The sequence below is a fragment of the Humulus lupulus genome, chromosome 4, assembly GCF_963169125.1.
Source record: "Humulus lupulus chromosome 4, drHumLupu1.1, whole genome shotgun sequence".
NCBI lineage: Eukaryota > Viridiplantae > Streptophyta > Magnoliopsida > Rosales > Cannabaceae > Humulus > Humulus lupulus.
In genome coordinates this window covers 24617240-24632315 of record NC_084796.1, presented here as the reverse complement: position 1 = coordinate 24632315, position 15076 = coordinate 24617240, and positions in this window count along the sequence as shown.

Genomic DNA, 15076 nt, shown 5'->3' with positions numbered 1-15076 from the left:
TGCAGATATGGCCACTCCCAACGTCTTCGACCTATACAATGCCGAGGAGGAAGAGGAAGTTCCTCAGCTCCGGCGAAAGTCGTCAAGGAGACAGGCCGGCGAAACAAGCCAGAGACCGGCCAAGAAGAGTCGAACGGAAGACCCCCCCAGGGACGTGCCAGCTGAGCAAACTTCTACTCATCCTCCAGTACCTACTGAGAAGCAGACTCCTCCTGCCCCGCCGAACCCTCTGGCTGCGCCCACCAGGGAACAAGACAAGCGGGAAGAAGCTCTTGGGGCCAAACTCTCGAGCCATGCCTTACGAGCAGCTAAAGACCGCCTTGCGCACATCGCAAAGAACGACCGTGTCAAAAATGCACTGGTCGAGGCAGAGAGTATGGCAGTCGACCAAATCCTGAACAGGACTCTGAACGAGATAGCCAGCGTAAGTGCCTCTTTATCTCTTAGGCCTTAGTCTTTTATTCTTTGTAATAGGTTCTAACTTTATCTTTTGTCCTCAGGCTTTGCTGTCTGCAACTGCTGCTCGTACCCGCACCCAAGCCACCATTGAACAGGCTCGGGGAAAGGCTATCGAGAGGCACCGGGTGAAAGCGGCCGAGGAACTTTCGGCTGCAGAGGCCAGGCATGCAAAGGAGTTGGAGGCGATGGCTCAGCAGAGGGATGCCGTGGTGACAAAGCTATCAGAGGATGAAGCTACAAAGGCAACTATAATAAAGCAGAGGCAGGAGTATCAAGATGCCAGCCAAACCCATCTTCGCGAAGTCAAGAGATTGGAAGGGGAGCTTAAGTCCAGGGACGATGCCATCGCTACTCTTGAGGGCAAAGTGGAGCAGCTGAAGCTCGACAACTCCAAGAATCTGGAAAGGTATAAGAAGACGACGCTCCAGTGTTTTTATAACTTCTGGAAACATAATCAGGGTGCCGACTTCAGCTATCTTTCAGAAGATGTGCAGACTGCTAAGCTGGTCGCTGCACTGCTCAACTGGCTGAAGAGGAGGCAAGAGCAAGGATTCCTGCTTCCCCAAGCTTGGTCGGTGCTGAAGAAGGGGTCGTTGAGGACGTGACCATTCAGAATGTTGATAAAGACCGTCCTGCTCCCAACGCCTCTTGAGCTTTTTTATTTTTTTCTCTTTCTTTTGATTACACGACCCACGGTTCATGATGTAAAGACAATATTTTTTATTTTAAACTTTGCTGCACGGGTAGTAAACCTTTTCTTTTATTTGAACAGCTACATCCAAGCAGTGATGCTTGCGGTGTAAAAGATTGCATGATGCTATAACATTTGTCTGTATGACCGAACTTAGCATAGTACTTTGGCGTGATTTAACAAAATATAAATTTTGAAAAATACTCTAAGTACCTTAGCATGCTTTCACTCATTTTGTTCATGTGTTTACATACCTCATGGTACGCTTTGCTATTGATGTGCCTTATATGCCCCCCAAGTGATCGAGGAGCTTTAGGTCCTTGGTCACTTGCCTTGACCATGACCTGTTCGAACATTCTTGTTCGGGTGAAAAAATAATACTTGTAATACAGCAAAACAACACACGTAGTGAACAAATACTTGTAAATATAAATTCACAAAGGTTGGGAATAATGACTGGCTGCACACAGTCCCTTATAATCTCGTATTAAAAATGGACTAAACATGTCTTTACGAGTGATTCTAAAATAGAATCTTACATATACGAGCGATTGGCCATACAGCGTGGCTAACCCTCTTTGATAAACTTGTAAAAAGAAAAAATTAATACAAGCCAGTCCTTTAAAAAGGACTGTTCACTGATAATACTTGCGCAGGTGTTCTCCATTCCAATAACGTGGAACGAGATCTCTGTTTAAGCGTGCAAGTTTGTAGGTGCCCGGATGAAGGACTTCTTCAATCTGATAAGGTCCTTCCCAATTAGGTCCGAGTACTCCACCAGTGGGGTCGCGGGTATTTAAGAAAACTCGTCGTAGCACCATGTCACTGACGTTGAATTTTCTTTCTTTAACTGTGGAGTTAAAGTACCGGGCGACTTTTTGCTGGTATGCAGCAACTCGGAGTTGGGCCTTCTCCCGTATCTCGTCAATCAAGTCTAGGGATTCCATCATCAGTTGGCTGTTCTGGTCCTGGTCGTATGTTAGGTGTCGATGTGAGGGGGGATCTAATTCGACAGGCAACATTGCCTCATATCCATAGGCTAAGGAAAGTGGGGTATGTCCTGTCGCTGTTCGATGAGACGTTCTATACGACCAGAGGACTTCAGGCAGCTACTCTGGCCATGCTCCTTTAGCTTCCTCAAGCCTTTTTTTTAGGGTGTCTTTAAGAGTTTTATTCACGGCTTCGACCTGCCCATTCGCTTGGGGGTGTGCAATTGAAGAAAAGCTTTTAATGATTCCACGTCTTTCATAGAAATCGGTGAATAAGTCGCTGTCAAATTGGGTTCCGTTGTCTGAAACTATCTTTCTAGGCAAACCATATCGACAGACAATGTTCTTGACAACAAAGTCAAGGACTTTCTTGGTCGTGATGGTAGCGAGCGGTTTAGCTTCGGCCCATTTGGTGAAGTAATCGACTGCTACGACTGCGTACTTTACTCCGCCTTTCCCTGTGGGTAGGGATCCAATCAAATCTATCCCCCATACTGCAAAAGGCCACAGACTTTGCATCTGTTTTAATTCGTTTGGAGCTGCTCGTGGAAACTTGGAGAACCTTTGACATTTATCGCATCTTCGTACAAACTCCATCGAATCCTCGTTCATAGCTGGCCAGCAATAGGCTTGCCTTAAAATCTTCTTTGCCAAACTCTGCCCCCCAGCGTGATCCCCGCAGAAGCCTTCATGCACCTCTTTCATGAGTTCCTTAGCTTTTTCTGGTGTAACGCATCTGAGTAGAGGCAAGGAATATCCTCTCCGGTACATAACACCATCGACCAATATGTACCTAGCAGATTGCCTTTGTAGAGTTCTGGCTTTGTTTCTATCTGTTGGTAGCGTACCTTTCGTCAGATACTCCAAATAAGGTGCCATCCATGTATCTTCCATTCGAATCTCCATACTGGATTCGACTGCTTGTATGCTTGGCCCACTCAGTCTTTCTACTGGCACAATGTTCAATGTGTCAGTATCCTTCGCGCTCGCGAGTTTGGCTAAGGCATCTGCGTTTGAATTCTGATCTCGCGGAATTTGCTGGAAGGTGTACTTCGTGAACTGGGCTAGCAGGTCTTTTGTTTTATTCAAGTAGGCCACCATTTTTAAGCCTCGCGCTTGATATTCTCCTAGAACTTGATTCACCACCAACTATGAATCAATGTAGATATCAAGCGCTTTTATGCTCATATCCTTTGCTATTCTCAATCCAGCGAGGAGTGCTTCATATTTAGCTTCGTTATTCGACGCGGTGAAGTCGAACCTGATGGCGCAGTGAAATCGATGCCCTTCTGGCGTTATCAATATCACTCCCGCTCCAGCGTGGGATTCGTTGGATGACCCATCCGTGAATAACTTCCACGAAGGAGCTTTGTCTTGAGGCTCAGACGCTTTAGGCTGTTCGCACTGTTCGCTGTCTGGGAGTTCGGTGAATTCTGCAATAAGGTCGGCCAAGACTTGTCCCTTTACTGCTGCTCACGGTGAATAAGTTATGTCGAACTGCCCTAATTCGACTGCCCATTTTAATAATCGCCCAGCCGCCTCTGGTTTTTGGAGGACTTGCCGAAGGGGCTGGTCAGTTAGAACTGTAATAGGATGGGCTTGAAAGTAGGGGCGTAGCTTCCTAGAGGCCAGGAATAAGCAATATGCTAACCTCTCGATCGGTGGATATCTCAATTCTGCCTCGATCAGTCTTTTGCTGACATAGTAGACTGCTTTTTGTACGCCTTCTTCCTCTCATACTAGTACCGCGCTAGCAGCAACTTCAGTAATCGCCAGGTAAATAAACAAAGTTTCTCCTTCGATTGGCTTTGATAAGATGGGAGGTTGTGCCATATGGGCTTTCAAGGCTTGGAACGCTTGCTCGCAGTCTACTGTCCATTCAAACTTCTTATTTCCCCTAAGTAGATTGAAAAAAGGGACGCACTTGTCTGTTGATTTTGAAATAAATCTACTTAGGGCTGTGATCCTCCTGGTTAAGCTTTGTACATCTTTGATCCTTTCTGGCGACTTCATGTCGATCAGGGCTTTTATCTTGTCGGGGTTGGCCTCGATTCCTCTTGAATTTACAATAAACCCCAAAAACTTCCCTGATCCAACTCCGAAGGAACATTTGAGGGGATTTAACTTCATCTGGTATTTGTTCAATACATCAAAGCACTCTTATAAATCCCTCACATGTCCTCCTGCCTTCTTAGACTTTACCAGCATGTCGTCCACGTATACCTCCATGTTTACTCCGATCATCTCCTTAAACATATGGTTGACTAGCCGTTGGTAAGTCGCACCTGCGTTTTTCAGTCCGAAGGGCATTACTTTGTAATAGAATAATCCTGTATCGGTCCAAAAGCTGGTGTGATCCTCGTCAGGGGGGTGCATGCTAATCTGGTTGTAGCCTGAATATGCATCCATGAACAAGAGGATCTCGTGCCCTGTTGTTGCATCGACCAGCTGATCGATTCTTGGGAGTGGGAAGCAGTCTTTTGGGCAGACTTTATTGAGGTCTGTAAAATCCACGCAGGTCCGCCACTTGCTGTTAGGCTTGGGAACCAGCACTGGATTGGAGACCCACGATGGATAAAATGCCACCCTGATGAACCCATTCTCCTTTAGTCTTTCAACTTCTTCTTTTAAGGCTCTCGATCTATCTTTATCGAGCAGCCTTCTCTTTTGTTGCACGGGTGGAAAGGTCTTGTCTATATTCAGGACATGGCTAATAACTGCAGGATCTATCCCAGCCATGTATTTATGCGACCAGGCGAAAACCTCCTGGTTCTTTCGCAAAAATTCCACCAGTGCGTGCTTCGTGGTAGGCTCTAAGTTTTTCCCAACCTTTACGATTCTGGTCGGGTCTTCTTTGTTGAGTTGGACCTCCTCCAGGTCCTCGACGGGTCCAACGTTCTCTTCAAAATCCCCAAAGCGAGGATCTAAGTCTCTATCCTCACTTTGGGCAACGCCCTATTTGGTAACTCCATCACTGGATTGGGCTTGTGTATCAACTACCATCTGCAACCTATCTGAGGTAGTGCTCTTCGGCGTTCCATTCTTCGCCTTTGTGATTGAGGCGTTTTAGCACTCCCTGGCTTCCCTCTGGTTCCCCAACATGCATCCTACCCCCGCGTCTGTTGGGAACTTCATGGCCAAGTGCCACATAGAGATGACGGCCCGTAGATCAACCAGTATAGGCCTTCCGATGACGGCATTGTACGCCGAAGGAAAATCGACCACTACAAAAGTGGAGAGTAATGTCCTTGTTGCAGGCGCTGTACCCGTCGTCACTGGTAGTTTGATCAATCCGGCGGGGGCGAGTCCTTCTCCAGAGAAGTTGTATATCGTTTGGTTGCAGGGCTCCAAGTCCTTAACGGACAATTTCATGCGTTCCAGTGTTGATTTATACAGGATATTCACTGAACTTCCTGTATCGACCAGTACTCTCTTCACCATCATGTTGGCCATCTGGATGTCCACGACCAGTGGATCGGAATGTGGGAACCAGACGTGTTGGGCATCGCCATCAGAGAAGATTATCTCACCTTCCTCTGACCGAGCCTTTTTTGGTGCACGGTCCTCCACAGTCATCATCTCAATGTCCTGGTCGTGGCGCAGAGTCCGAGCATATCGTTCCCTGGCCTTTTCGCTATTTCCTGCAAGGTGCGGGCCTCCACAGATGGTTAAGAGTGTGCCAGTCACGGGGGCAGGCTGTAAGGGTGGCGAGCGTTGGCGCGTGGGCGCCTGCTCGTTGCTACCCGGAGCTTCTCGTTGGGAATTTCCCGAGGGTCGTACGTATCTTCTCAAGTGTCCTTGTCTAATAAGGAACTCGATTTCTTCTTTCAACTGGTTGCATTCATTGGTGTCATGTCCGTAGTCATTATGATAACGACAGAACTTGGTAGTGTCTCTTTTTGAAATATCCTTTCGAATGGGGCCTGGTTTTTTATAAGGCACACTAGAACTTGTGGCCTGATAAACCTCTCCCCGAGACTCAACGAGGGCATTGTAGTTAGTGAACCGAGGTTCATAACGATTACCCTTGGCTCGTTTATTGTCGGAGGTGGAAGGCTCATTATACGGCCGTTTTCCACTATTCTTGCCATTACCGTTGCCTTTGCCGTTGCCATTAGGTTTGGACCCATTGGCGGCTTTGGCGGGTTCGGAAGCCTTCTTATTCTTGCCTGAGGGCTTTCCATCGTCGGCAATGGCTTCTTCGAGCTTGATGTAGCGATCAGCCTGGTCCAAAAATTCCTGGGTAGTTCTCACCCCTTCCTTTCGGAGACTTTTCCAGAAGGGAGAACGACGTTTAACCCCTACGGTTATGGCCATAATTTTGCCTTCGTCCCCCACCGTTTTCGCTTCAGCCACCACTCGCATAAAGCGCTGGATGTAGTCCTTTACTGATTCTCCATCCTGCTGGCGAATTTCAACCAACTGGTTTGCTTCGGTCGGATGCACACAGCCTGCATAGAACTGTCCGTCCTCCCTTACGAACATTTCCCAGGAAACTATGCTTGCGGGAGGGAACTTAAAAAACCATTCCTGCGCGGCTTTAGAAAGTGTTGCAGGGAAGATCCTGCACCGAGCGTCTTCAGACACTTTCTGAATGTCCATTTGTATTTCAAACTTATTGACATGAGACACTGGGTCTCCATACCCGTCAAAGTTTGGAAGTGTAGGCATTTTGAACTTGCTTGGATTTTCGGCATTAGCTATCCTTTGTACGAAAGGAGTGCCTTTCCTCCTATCGTGGTCGATATAAGATGTCCTTCCCCCGACCAGCTGCTGCACTGCTTGGTTAAGGGCATCTATTTGAGCCTGTACAGTGGCAGGAATCGTTGTGGCATCTGTTGCTGGGGGGACGTTCTCGCCATGCCGCTCACGGCGATCGTTGAGTACGTCTCTCAAATCCTCGTCTCTTCTCCGCTGCTCGCTACCCCTGAGCCGGTTGAAGACATTATTTTTCCTGGGCTGCCCCCCAGCATCTCGTCTATCGGGTTGGTCATCTTGAGGTACTTGGCTCCTGCCTTTACCTCTTTCTTCATTCCTTCGGCCATCGTTTCCCTTGCTTAAGTCGGCCTCATTGTACCCATGGCCATCTCTGAACCTTGATTGGCTATGGTGGGATTGACTGTTCCCTCGATTTCCATCCCTGGCTGAAATGTCCCGAACGTTAGAGGGCGGCCTGCGCTGGTCGTGGTGTCCCCGTGCATTATCATGCCGTGGGGGACCCCGGACCGCAGAGCCTAACTCTGAGTCCCTCCTGTTACCAGGGGGATACTAACCTCTGTTCGGTAGGTTTGGCTCATCGCCCCTACGGCGTCTAGGACTATGAGGCTGATGTTCGGCCCTATTCTGCCTCTGTTGCGGGGGATTGCCGCGACCAGCTTGGGATGGTGGCTGCGCCTCAGGGTCCAGTGGGACATCGTCATGGGGCACCTGAGGCTGCTCGGGCCTTTGCGGACTCGAAGACTGGATCAGTGGACTGGGATTAGGACCCCTCTGGGGTGGCCCATTGATAGGTTGGTCAGGCTGCGAAACAGGTGCGGCCTGATTCCTTGCCAGTTGCAAGGCCACCTCGAGGGCTGCCATGGCTTCGCTCTGGCGGTGGTCCATCTCCGCCTGCCTTTCGCTTAATTCCGCGCGCTGCCGTTCAATCTCCTGCTGCTGCCGCGCCACAACTTAGGCAGCAGTCTTGGCTGGCTTTCAAACTAGCCAGCTCCTCCTGCAACGCCCCCAGGGTACTCTTCAGCGTGGCATCATCCATCTCTTCCTCCTCAAAGTCCAGATGTGGCTCATCTTCTACCACGCTCGCAGGGGGAGGAGGAGGTGGGTTTGATGGTGCAGCAGCAGTCGCCTGTCCAGCTTTCCTTCCAGTTTTCGCCATTAGTTTTCTCAGCAATGATAAATCAAGCTCTCAATGAAAGTACCAGAATGTTGACCCAGATTTTGGTCAACTCACACGGAGTCAGAATATGCTTGATATGAATTAATGTGTTGAGAAGAACGTAATGACAAAAAGTAATAAGAACACGATATTTTTATAGTGGTTCGGCCCCAGGATCTGGTAATAACCTACGTCCACTTAGATATTATTGATATAAGAATCAAAGGAGCGATCAAAGAACAAGGGTTCAATGAGTTTCACTAACCTCTGACGAACAATACAATATTCCAAGGAGAATTACTCTAATCTCAAATAATACAAAAGCCAAAAAGTCCCTTCCTTGAGCTATCCTTTCCTATTTATAGGCTCAAGGGGGATTACATGATTTAGTTGCCAATATTCTCTCCTAAATAATCGGATATTCAGGAGATTGTGTGAGTTAAATTCGGGATCTACATAGATTTTTACAGTAATATGACATTGCATGCGGAACCTGCGACCAGACTGGTCGCAGGTATGACTGGGCTGCTTACCGCTTCTAATACGTCTTCTGGTCGATACACTAGCAGAGTTCCTCCAGGTGTCTGCCACGTGTCCAGGGATCACTTGCCACGTCATCAACGCTAATTTTTTGGATAACAATATCGTATCACATTATTCTCATAGCATAACTTAACATATACCATGGCATACCATAATGTACCATAATTATTTCATAATCATACCGTACCACAACATCTCATCATACAATCTTAACACTTATTACCGATGTCATACTGGTCGTAAACCAGTGATAACCTGGTCAAGTGTGCAACTAAGCACGAGAAACGTAAGCATGCATTTGATAATAATGTACACATACATTTTCATCACGTAAGCATGTCACACAAGTATACAGCAAAGAAACAACGTAAGCCAGTGTTGATAGTTTATAGTAGCGAATGGCGTCCCACCTTAAACCTCCACGGCCTCAGACACTTACTTGTTCCGATAACTACTTTGCCCAACATCTTACCTCAGGTCCAGCAATGTTCCAAACACATCCCTTGTTTCATTCAAGTATCCTTTAGCAAGTCCTAAGCCAAACGACATACAAGCTTGAACTTAGAGATCATACATCATATTAGACTTATGTAATCTATCTTAGACTTTCTAGGACACCTAACTACCTAAAAATTTCCTTAAGAAAGTCCTAATATCCCCAAACAGAAAACCCTTAAACTTTACCATCAAAGCCCAAACCAAGACAATCAAAATGAGGAAAAAAAATGTTTTCTCTGCATGTAGTGCAGTCCTACTACCTCTTGGGCGCGGTTGCGCCTGACGGAGAACCCAGATCGCGACTATTCGTCAAATAGCTATAACTCTCTCAATTTAAATCCGACTTGAACAATTCTTTTTACGTTTTTCTCATATTGAATCCATCCACATCATCATAAAATTATTATAGATCACTAAAATTTCAAAATTTCATGAGAATCCTCTGACTCAATAACTCTAACAATTCTTACACAATAAATGTAACATCCCAAATTCCCTAATATGGCTTAGTGCCTGGATTAGGGGGCCAGGAGGCAATAATTGTTTTAATTATATGCTAATATAGTATGAGCATGTCATTATGTGAATTATATTATAATATAACTATGCTTGCATGTTTAGAAATATTAAATATGTGTGTGTAGGCCCGTTTCTTATAAGAATGACATTTTAATAATTTGACCCGTTGAGGGTATAATTGTAAATTTGTGTCTGTGTGATTGAGACCACATTCTTATGTGGATATATTTTTCTTATACAATGCGAGGAGACCTTGGTGAGAAAGTTAGCAGAAAAGTCACAACGGGATAAAATACCTAGCTCAGGGTGAGCTTAGGGGTATTTTGGTAATTAGTACTTTGCCGGGATTTGTTGGGTAGTGGGAGATTAAATGACTATTATTTTGAGATAGTTGGGGATTTAGGGGAACATTATGAGAATCACGGGAAATGGCAATTGATGGAATTTCCCTTGGAGGGCTTTGGAGAGATTGGACTGGCCTGGGGGCATTTAGGTCATTTGTGCCTAATCAGAGACTTGACTAGAGGTTTCTTCAGCTGAGGGGAAGCTCAAAATAGAGTAATCAAAACAGAACCACTTTCTCTCTCCCATAACTCTCTCTCCCTTTTCTTGAAAGCTTTGAAAATCTTGAGGAAATTGAAGAACAAAGCTTAGGAAATTGAAGGATTAAGCTTGGGAAACTTGGGGATTAGCTCTAGGGTGTTATCAAATCAAAGGTAAAGGTTTAAATTCGAACTCTTCATGATACTTCTGTGATTTTGTTGAAAGCTTTGGTGTTTGCATGAGGGTGAGTTGGGAGTGAATTTTGGGATTCTTGATGAGTTTTAATCAACTAATTAGTTAGGTTTTGTTGCTGGAAATAAGTTATACTTATTATGGGGTTTGAATTAAAGATTTGAGTGTGATTGGGTTGTTTTTAGTTGGGTTCAGCTAAAGGAAAAAACCCAAAAATTGTGGGTTGAAGGGGGGTGGGCTGCGACCCTGTTCCTTGTGTGTCGCGACCCTCTTGAACCAAAAGAGCCAAGGAGGGCTCTGCCGTGAGGGTGCACCGTGGCGCCTCTTAGGCTGGGCCACGACACGTGTCTGGTGTTTTGGGGAGGCTGAGCCTCTGACTTGAGGCGAGCCGCAGCATAAGGGCATATGGCCGTGGCTCTTAAGGGATCGATTCTACTACCGTGTTTGGTGGAATTCGATGCCCCGGAGGCTAGGATTCAGTCCGGAAGCCTTTATTGACTCATTGTTGATGGAATTCTTTATCATGGTTGAGGCTAGGTCAACGCTAAGGGCTCAGATCAGGGGTCGTACTCAAGAGTCGTTTGTTGGTAGCTTGCACTTGGACTGAAGGTAAGAAAACTGCGCCCAGAATATAATATACATGATTTGGGCTCGGCCCGAATGCTAAGTGTAATCTTGATTTGGGCGTTAGGCCGGTGAATGCGCATGGTTATGATTATGCCTATGTATGTTTGTTTAAATGTATTATAATACATTGTACCTGTATATATATGATAAATGGATTATGTGATTGTCTGTTGTGACTAGGGGCTTGGTTTATAAACCAGGAATCTGTTGTGGTACTTGGTTAGAGATTGATTTATTAGTCGAGACATATTTTATTTGAGGGGCTCGACTCATAAGTCGAGGATATCTGAAGCTCAACTTATAAGTTGAGGGTCTTTAAGCCTCAACTTATAAGTCGGGGGTATATGAGGCTCGACTCATAAGTCGGGACTGGTAGGACTTGGCTTATAAGCTGAGATTGGCATTATGCACGTGGAGTGTAGGCCATAATGGCTGGGCCACCTTGAGGATGCACCAAGCATCTGACTAGCTCGGATGCCAAACAAATTGAAATGGAGTGCGACACGCGCTTGTGCAATTCTATGGTTGTTGATTGGTAATATGTTACGGTAGTTTCAGCTATTAATGCTAGTCTTATGTAGTACTTTGTGAATTGTTGAATATGTTTCTTGTTAAGTCTTTTGGCTCACGGGTGCTTTGTGGTGCAGGTAAAGAAAAGGAAAAGCTTGGCCAGCCATGAGTTGGAGAGCGATAGCAGTGACGGGTACATATACAGTCCACTCGACCGTCACTACCAAGACACTCGAGGAAGCTAGGGTTGAACCCAACTTTTGCCACCTAGGTCGGCTTATCATGTAACCTTGGTGTTGTAACCAACTTTTAAACTTGTGTTTTTTTTTTGGGGATTCCGTGTAAAGAATAAAGTCTTTGATTAATGAAATTTTTTATGACTTGACCAAAATTTTTAGTACCTAAACCTTTAGTGGCTTAATCACATGTTTAGTCCAAATGACTTGTTTAGCAAGTCCAGCACTGATTTTAAACACACTTGGTAACATACCCTAATTAGTAGGGCGTTACAACTTGGTATCAGAGCCGCCAAGGTTTAAGGGTTCTTGATGTTGGACTGGGCATGTACATTCACTGCTAAAGACAAGCTCAATGAATGGTTAGGTAACTATTAATATAATTATGTGTATATCTGCTTAATGAACTATATATGCTTTGCCTGGTAGCTTAAATAAGAAGCATGAGCTATTCTGATAGGGCCCTGCCCTTGACTGCTGTATGTAGGTTGAGGATGTGCTTATTAGCACGATAGACACTTGTAAATGTTGTAAAATTACTTATCAACATCATTGTTATTGTTGAATGTTAGAAACACTTATTAGCACTACTGTACGTGCGCGTATGAATGGGGAATGCTTATCAGCACCATTACATGTTGACAAAATATGCTTATTAGCATCGTTAACTATTTATGCATGCTGAAAATGCTTATTAGCATTATTCTTGCTCTTAATTATTGGAAATGTTTAATAACATTATGTTATGTGTATGCATGCCAAGAATGTGCTTATAAACATCTTGTTCAATTATGATAATGAATTCCTCTGCTTATTAGCATGATTGTTATGTGTGAATTACTGGGATGCTTATTAGCATTGTCATTGCATGTGGATGCTTATTCGATTGGTGTTAAACCGTGGGTTGGTATGAGATATTGTTATTACTGCCTGATAAGCCGAGTCATTGATTGCAGATAGATTTGGAAGTATGATTCCTGGGAAATCTAATGAGTTAGCTAACGCTGGGAATTAGGTAGGAAGTAATGAACAGGGTCAAAACCCTCCGCCAGTCCCTGATAACTGGCAACAGATACTTGCAGATATGCAAGCTAGGTTGCAGAGACAAGATGAAGAGATTCGCCAGTTGAGGCAACAGCAGGTTCCAGCTGGGAACGCTGCATCAGGGATCCCAGCTGCTGTTCCAGTACCGGCTGTATAGTAGTAGAGAAAATTAGAGAACTATTGGGAGTAAGTGTATGAACGATTCAGAAAACAACACCCTCCACTTTTCGAAGGTAGTGCAAATGCACTTAAGGCAGAACAGTGGATGGCTATGATTACATCCATCCTGGATTTTATGAGGATGGTGGGCAATGAGAGAGTGGCATGTGCCACGTATATGTTTCAGAAGGATGCCCAAATCTGGTGGGAGGTGGTGTCCCAGACTAGGGATGTAACCACAATGAACTGGGAAGAGTTTAGAATCCTCTTCAATAAGAAGTATTATAATGAGGCCATTAGAGCTGCAAAGGATAAAGAGTTTAGTAGACTGTTACAAGGGAATATGTTGGTGACTGAATATGCCCTGAAATTCAACAGATTAGCCAAGTTTCCTACAGACTTAGTACCCACTGATGGGACAAGGAAGGAAAGATTCCTCCAGGGGCTACAACCTATGATAGTCCGGGATGTTAGAATTACTACAGTACCTGGAGTGACGACATAGGCTCAGGTAGTAGAGAGAGCCCTTACTGCAGAGGGTGTTGAGAACAAGATCTGGCGTGAGAACGTGGCCAGGAGGGATATGAGGAGAACGAGACCTCCCTTCTCAGGAATATGTAGGGGTGGAGGCCCCAACGACCAGAAAAGAAAGACAGCCGCTTTCGAGTGAACTCTTGGACTGGCTGAAAGGGAAAAGAAAAACTGTACAAGGCATTTTTCACTCGTTTATGGGACCAGTGTCAAAGGAAAGGATTTTGCACTCTCTTGCTTGAATGAATCGACATTTGTGGATGGTTGTTCATTCAGGATTCTTCTATCTATATTTAGAACTACTGGATCCACTATTCCGGCTTTTAGTCTTTGGAACCAGTGGAACTCTAAAGTCACTCGCCCGTTCAAACTCTTCTGTCCATCCCCTTGAATCAGTGAATCCGGGGACAGAGGCCCCCGGATACTGCTTGGGCTCCTAGACCTGATAGGAGGCCACATGGTGTACAGATTGGCTGCCAAGGTGGCAATGAGAGCTAGAAGACATATTCAGAGTGTGCCAGATGCAGGAGATGTCATCTGGGAGAGTGTCGGGCGAAGGCCTGCTTTGTATGTGGGATTGTGGGGCTTCTCAAGAAGGACGGCCCAAGAATGAAGAAAGAATAACCTAAGAAGACATACAACTCGACTCTAGCTCGAGTATTTGCGTTGACACAAGCTGAGGCTGAGGCTAGACCATTAGTGGTCACAGGTCAGCTTTCTAGTGCTGGCATATCTTATACTGTGCTGATTGATTCTGGTTCGACACACTCTTATGTTTTTAGTAGGATTATTGATAGACTGTGTAGGCCCTGTGATTATTATGCTGAGGGGTTCGGGACGTTATTACCCACTGGGGAGTTAGTGGTTTGCAGAAGATGGGTCAGATCATTGCTAGTAATGGTGGACGACAAGGAATTGTCGGTTGACCTAATAGAGTTTGTTATGACCGACTTTGATATGATTTTGGGAATGGACTGGTTGACTAGATATGAGGCGACCATTGATTGAAATAAGAAGATGGTAACCTTTGAGCCTGAGGGTGAGGAACCCTTTGTGTTCATGGGCACTATGCATGGACTCTGAGTGCCTATGATTTCAGCATTGAAGGCTAGAGACCTACTGCAAGGAGGTTGCATAGGATTCTTGCCAGTGTGGTGGATACCACTCAGGTTGGGTCAGTGGGACTAGAAGAAACTAGGTTGGTTTATGAGTTCCTAGATGTGTTCCCAGAGGAGTTGCCAGGATTATCGCCTCACAGGGAGATTGAGTTTGTTATTGAGCTGGCACCTGGGACAGAGCCAGTGTCTAGGGCACCTTACTGGATGGCCCCAATAGAGTTGAGAGAACTCAAGGTACATTTATAGGAGTTGTTGGATTTGGGTTTTATCATACCCAATTTCTCACCGTGGGGTGCACCCGTTTTATTTGTGAAGAAGAAGGACGGTTCTCTGAGGATGTGCATAGACTACAAGGAACTGAATAAGTTGGCTATTAAGAACATGTATCCTTTACCAAGGATAGATGACTTATTCGACCAATTGCAAGGTAAAATGGTATTCTCAAAGACAGATATTTGATCTGGTTATCACCAGTTGAGGATTAAGAAGGAAGACATACAAAAAATAGCTTTTTGTACCAGATATGGGCACTATGAATTTCT